Source organism: Pinus tabuliformis, chromosome 9 (genome assembly GCF_031772625.1).
Source record: "Pinus tabuliformis cultivar Carrire ecotype Pingquan chromosome 9, CPIR1, whole genome shotgun sequence".
Classification (NCBI taxonomy): Eukaryota; Viridiplantae; Streptophyta; class Pinopsida; order Pinales; family Pinaceae; genus Pinus; species Pinus tabuliformis.
In genome coordinates, this window is record NC_142307.1 from 1057911307 (window position 1) to 1057917870 (window position 6564).

Consider the following 6564-nt stretch of genomic DNA (forward strand, 5'->3'; position numbering starts at 1 on the left):
TTTTCTTCCCTTCTTCCTTTCGGTCCCTAGCTTTACGAAGAAAAGGGGGAATTGTTGTGGACTGGTGTTTGGGGAGGATTAAAACTAGTGCGAGCTCCTGGGGTGGCCACCCTAGTCCTTCATGATTTCTATTCCATGCATTGCCCCCTTTTTGCGAGGACGTGGGGATTGGGGAGATTGTTTTCTATTTGAGCCTCCTGCTGTGAGGGTGGTAGACACCTTTGTTTCTCTTTCTTTCATGCATTTTTCTTCCTTTCCTCCTTTTGGCCCTTAGCCTTACATTTGTTGTGGGGGGGTGCCCCTATTCAGTGTTGTGGTGGATTTTCAGTAATACTTGGAAACGACTCTCGAAAACGGATATCTCAACTCTTGTTACAATGAAGAATGTAGCGAAATGTGAAATCATCAAGTTTTTTAACACAATTTACGCCTAAGGCCTCGGTCGAGGGCACGTCTGTTTGGGCGTCGTATCCCATTCAAATGCACTCCCTGCAATATGTTAGGGAGCAGTGGAGCTAGTCATCTGTGCCCAATGTGGTACGGTTGGTTGAAATACCTCAAGCGATGTTTCGTGGTGTGCGTCGGCGAGCGATGATCTTGTCCCCTTGGATGGGTAGACAGCGTTAGCTGATGCGGGCTTTGTGTGGCATCGCTTGAACTTTCTTTGCTCTCTCTTTTCCTCCCATCAGGTAAGGTGGATTTAGCTCCAACTTTGAGACCTCATCTCAGGCGAGAACACCCACTGATTTTAAGCATATAATTAAGTGGAGGAAAAGAAACTTACAAGGATTACCCTAGTAGCGGCGAGCAAACCGGAAAGAACCCAGCGTGAAAATCGAGCAGCAGCGTCGCCTGAATTGTAGTCTCTAGAAGCGTCCTCAGTGACAGACCTAGGCCAAGTCCCTTGGAAGGGGTCACCTGAGAGGGTGATAGCCCCATTGGGCTGAGACCCTACCGCATCACGAGGCATTATTAGCGAGTCGGGTTGTTTGGGAATGTAGCCTTAATTGGGTGGTAAATTCTGTCCAAGGCTAAATATGGGCGAGAGACCGATAGAGAACAAGTACCACGAGGATAAGATGAAAAGGAATTTGAAAAGAGAGTTAAAGAGTGCTTGAAATTTCTGGGAGGGAAGCAGATGGAGGCTGTCGATGTGTCTTGGTCAGATGTGGAACAGCTCAGGCTAGTCCACCGCTCGACTTGAGGTGCAAAGCAACACTGGCTACTTCATCACCACAAGGACAGGTGAATTGCTGCCTGTCATTTTTTCGTTGCAGTGGTCAAGGAATGAAGCGTGTGCCCTTGTGGTAGGCCATGTGCACCTGTGCACTCGTGTTGTTGGTTGGTGGGATTTCCATTCGACCCAAGAAACACAGATCAAGGAGTCTAACATGTGTGTGAGTCGACGGGTTTGAAAACCTGCGAGGCCCAAGGAAGATGATGGGTGAGATCCCCTCTCTAGGTGGTGCATCATCAACCGACCTTGAGCTTATGCGAAGGGTTCAAGTGCGAGCACACCTATTGGGACCCAAAAGATGGTGAACTATGCCTGAGCAGGGTGAAGCCAGAGGAAAATCTCGTGGAGGCTCATAGCAATACTAACATGAAAATCGTTCATCTGACTTGGGTATAGAGGCAAAAGACTAATCGAACCATCTAGTAGCTAGTTTCTTCCGAATTTTCCCTCAGGATAGTTGGAGCTCATGCACGAGTTTTATCGGGTAAAGAAAATTATTAGAGGCATCGGGGGCGTAATGCCCTTGACCTATTCTCAAACTTTAAATAGGTAAGAGGGTGCGGTTGCTCCATTGAGCCATGCCAAGGAATCGAGAGCTCCAAGTGGGCCATTTTTGGTAAGCAGAACTGGTGATGCGGGATGAACCGAAAGTCAAGTTACGGTGCCGAATCACACACTAACCTAGATCCCACAACGGGTGTTGGTTGATTAAGAGAGTAGGATGGTGGTCATGGAAGTCGAAATCTGCTAAGGAGTGTGTAACAACTCACTTGTCAAATGAACTAGCCCTGAAAATGGATGGAACTGAAGCGCACAACCTATACTCGACCGTTGGATAAATTGCCTGGCTCTGATGAGTAGGAGGACGCGGGGATCATTGAGAAACCTCGGGTGTGAGCTTGGGTGGATCGACCCCCGATGCATATCTTGGTGGTAGTAGAAAATATTCAAATGAGAACTTTGAAGATTGAAGTGGGGAAAGGTTCCATGTGAACAACACTTAGACATGGGTTAGTCGATCCTAAGAGATGGGGAAGCCTCGTATCAAGGGTGCACTTTACACGAGCATCGAAAGGGAATTGGGTTAATATTCCCAAACCAAGACATGGTGGCAGGTGGCAATGTTAGGAAATCCGGAGACGTCGCCAGGGGCCCCAAGAAGAGTTATCTTTTCTTTTTAACAGCTTTCCCACCCTAGAATTGGTTCACCCATAGATAGGGTCCAACAGATGGAAGAGCACCGCACGTCTTGTGATTTCTAGTGCACCCTTGGTGGCCCTTGAAAATCTAGAGGACCGCGTACCATTCATGCTCAGTCATACTCATAACAGCGTCAAGTCTCGAAAGTGAACAACATTTGGTCAATAAATCAATGTAGGTAAGGAAAGTCGGCAAAACGGATCTGTAACTTCAGGAAAAGGATTGGCTCTAAAGGCTGGGCCTAGGGGTCTGTGCTCTCAACTCTTGGGCTATCGGTAGTCAGCCCGAGCTGATCTCGCGGCAAGGGTGGGTAGTCGCGTGCCGATTGGGCTACGGGCATAGAATGCCCCGTGTCGAGGGCTTTTCCCTAGGCGTCGAACAATCAACTTAGAACTGGTACGGACAAGGGGAATCTGACTATTTAATTAAAACAAAGCATTACGATGGTCCCTGCGGATGCTGACGTAATGTGATTTCTGCCCAGTGCTATCAATGTCAAAGTGAAGAAATTCAACCAAGCACAAGTAAATGGTAGGAGTAACTATGACTCTCTTAAGGTAGCCAAATGCCTCGTCATCTAATTAGTGACACGCATGAGTGGATTAATGAGATTCCCACTGTCCCTCTCTACTATCTAGTGAAACCACAGCCAAGGGAATGGGCTTGGCAAAATTAGTGGGGAAAGAAGACCTTGTTGAGCTTGACTCTAGTCTGACTTTGTGAAATGACTTGAGAGGTATAGAATAAGTGGGAGCCGTTTTTGACGCAAGTGAAATACCACTACTTTTAACGTCATTTTACTTATTCTATGGGTCAGAGATGGGTCACTGCCCATGTTTTTGGCCTTAAGGCACGTTTCGGCGAGTCGATCTGGGCGGAAGACATTGTTAGGTGGGGAGTTTGGCTGGGGCGACACTTCTATTAAAAGATAACGCAGGTGTCCTAAGATGAGCTCAATGAGAACATAAATCTCATGTGGAACAAAAGCATAAAAGCTCATTTGATTTTGATTTTCAGTATGAATACAAACCATGAAAGCATGGCCTATCGATCCTTTAGATTTTCAAAATTTGAAGCTAGAGGTGTCAGAAAAGTTACCACAGGGATAACTGGCTTGTCACATCCAAGTAGTCATAGCGACGTCGCTTTTTTATCCTTCGATGTCAGCTCCTCCTATCATTGTGAAGCAGAATTCACCAAGTGTTGGATTGTTCACCCACCAATAGGGAACGTGAGCTAGGTTTAGACTATCATGAGACAGGTTAGTTTTACCCTACTGATGAACCACACCGCAATAGTAATTCAACTTAGTACGAGAGGAACCCTTGATTCACACAATTGGTCATCGCGCTTGGTTGAAAATCCAGTGGCACGAAGCTACCGTGTGTCGAATTATGACTGAACACCTCTAAGTCAAAATCCATGCTAGAAGTGGTGCATGTCACTCTTCGACTGTATCTCAACCCGTAGTAGGGGTGTCGCTTTGTTGCCCCTAGGGGCCCATGTCATTTGCAAACTACGACCGTGAAGCATCTCGGTCGGGGAAACTTTGAAGTTTAATTCCAAATAGTCGTTGAGAATAATCCTTTGCAGATGACTTAAACATGGAAAATTTTAGGGGCTAATGTTCGCCCAGTGGGCTAATTTTCCATGATTTTTCCTTAAAAAAGATTCGCCAATTTCCAATTTTATAAAAGACAATCCGCCCAAATTTTAGAATATAAAATTATGTTACGTTAAAAATCGCCAAAATTATATAGAGACTATATATAACATCATTATAAATTTGAATAATTTTACAAATATATCAATAAACATTTTATAGTTTGCATATTAGGGATTAGTGAGATTCGCCATGTTTTTAAACTTCAAGAAAAATTTCCATCCTTAAAATTTTCCTTGGACTTAAATATGCGACGGGGTATTGTAAGTGGCAGAGTGGCCTTGCTGCCATGATCTAATGAGATTCAACCCTTGGTCACCTTGATTCAGAGCTTCGCTCTTGTCATAAAAAAATTCTGAAAAGGCACCGAAATTTGGGGTTTCCACGCTGGGACGGAAAAGGCACCGAAATTTGGGGTTTCCACACTGCGACAGAAAAGGAACCAAAGCCCAGGAAAATTGGGGTTTCCATGTTGCACTCCAGCACCCAAAATTTTGGGGTTTCCATGTCGCGCCTTAGCACCCAAAATTTTGGGGTTTCTATGTTGCACCTCGGTGCCAAAAATTTGGGGTTTCCACGTTGCGATGAAAAAGGCATCCAAGCATGGGAAAAATTAGGGTTTCCATCCTGCACCTCGGCACCCAAAATTTGGGGTTTCCATCCGGCACCTAAAATTTGGGGCTTCCATGTCATGCCAAAAATTTGGGGTTTCCACCCGGTGCCTAAATTTTGGGGCTTCCATGTCACGCCAAAAACTTTGGGTTTCTACCTGGCGCTTAAAATTTGGGGGTTCTTCCCAGTGCAAAAAAAATTGGGGTTTCCATGTCGCGCCCAAAATTTTGGGTTTCCACCTGGCGCCTAAAATTTGGGGCTTCCGCTCGGTGCAAAAAATTCGGGGTTTCCATGCCGCACCCAAAATTTGGGGTTTCCAAGTCATGCCTTGATGCTATGGCCTGGGGAAACTTGGGGTTTCCATGTCGCACCACGATCGAAAATGGCGGCGCCCAAGCCTGGGGAAACTTGGGGTTTCCATGTCATGCCCTGGAGCCCAAGCCTGGGAAACTTGGGGTTTCCATGTTGTGCCATGACCGAAATTGATGACGCCCAAGCTTGGGGAAACTTGGGGTTTCCATGTCATGCCTTGGCACCCAAGCCTGGGGAAACTTGGGGTTTCCATGTCCTACCCTTGATGGAACCATGGGATTCCGCATTTTACGACACGATGAAAACACGGGGTTTTCAACAATGCCCCAACGTGGGGAACTTGGGGTTTCCATGATGATGCAAACTAGCTCACAAGTCTCGGGAACTTGAGGTGTTTCGAAACTGCTACCCATGTCTGGAGAACTCATGGTTTCCATGTTGCGGCGTGACCAAAACCACCGACGAAAACCACCCAAGTCTAGGAAACATGGGGTTTCCATGTTGCGGCACACCCTAAATCGCCTGAGAGTCTGTGGAACTCTAGATTTCCATGTCGTGGGATGATGAAAAGCTGCCAAAGTCCAGGGAACTTGGGGTCCATTTCGTGGCATGACGGAAACTGCTACCCAAGTCAATCGACACACAAGGTTTCCATTTCGCGTCATGACAAAAATTGCTACCCAAGTCTGGGAAGCACGGGGTTCCTATGTCACTCGTTCCATGGCTAAAACTGCCACCCAAATTTGGGGAGCTTTAGGTTTCCATGTCATCGCGCGACAGGGAATGGCCGCCCAAGTTTTGGGAGCTTCGGTTTTCTATGTCATTGCGCCACAGGGAACGACCGTTGAAGTCTACCGAACACGAGGCTTTCCATTCTGTGGCATGATGGAAACTGCCCGTTTATGGGAAACTCGGGCTCTTCCATGTCCCACCACGACAGAAACCGTGACCTAGGTGCAGGGAACTCAGGTTTCCATGCTGTGGAATGACAGAGATCCACCCAAGTCCACAGAACCCGAGGGCTTCTATTTCATGGCATGAGGGAAACTGCCTAATTCTAGGAACATCTACAGTCTCCATCTCCCGTCTAGGCAAAAACCGTGGCCCCAGTGTGGGGAACTTGGGTTTCCATGTGACAACATGATGAAAATCACCAAAGTTTATGGAACTCATGGTTTCCGTGTTGTGGAACAATGAAGAACCACCCAAGTCTTGCAAACTCTGGGTTTCCATTTCATGGCAGGGTGGAAACTACTTGCTTGGTCTATCTCTGGAACATGGGGTTTCCATGCCTCGTTGTGCAAGAGTTGTCCAAATGCAGGGAAAGCGGGGTTTCCCTACCCTGCCATGATGATAGCTACCCAAGTGCACGAAATCTAGGGTTTCCATGTACTTCGCGCCAGAAACCTCTACCATGTACACCACGGGGGGGCAGGGGTGTCAGGTATTTGAGTTGGGAATGCCCGAGAGAGTTGAAAGGCTAAACCCATAGTAGGGGCGCCCGTGTTTGGTTATATGTGAAGAATTGGCACGACATTCG

General features: G+C 46.9%; 1 non-coding gene and 1 pseudogene across 1 annotated transcript; both read left to right on the forward strand.

The window, feature by feature from the left end:
• Positions 1–342: 342 nt before the first annotated feature.
• Positions 343–468, forward strand: LOC149152374 (5.8S ribosomal RNA; annotated as a pseudogene; the record flags this gene model as incomplete).
• Positions 469–715: 247 nt separating this feature from the next.
• On the forward strand, positions 716–4096 carry LOC149152375 (25S ribosomal RNA). Its single transcript, XR_016263922.1, has one exon. It is a non-coding gene; the product is annotated as a 25S ribosomal RNA (ribosomal RNA).
• The last annotated feature ends 2468 nt before the right edge of the window (positions 4097–6564 follow it).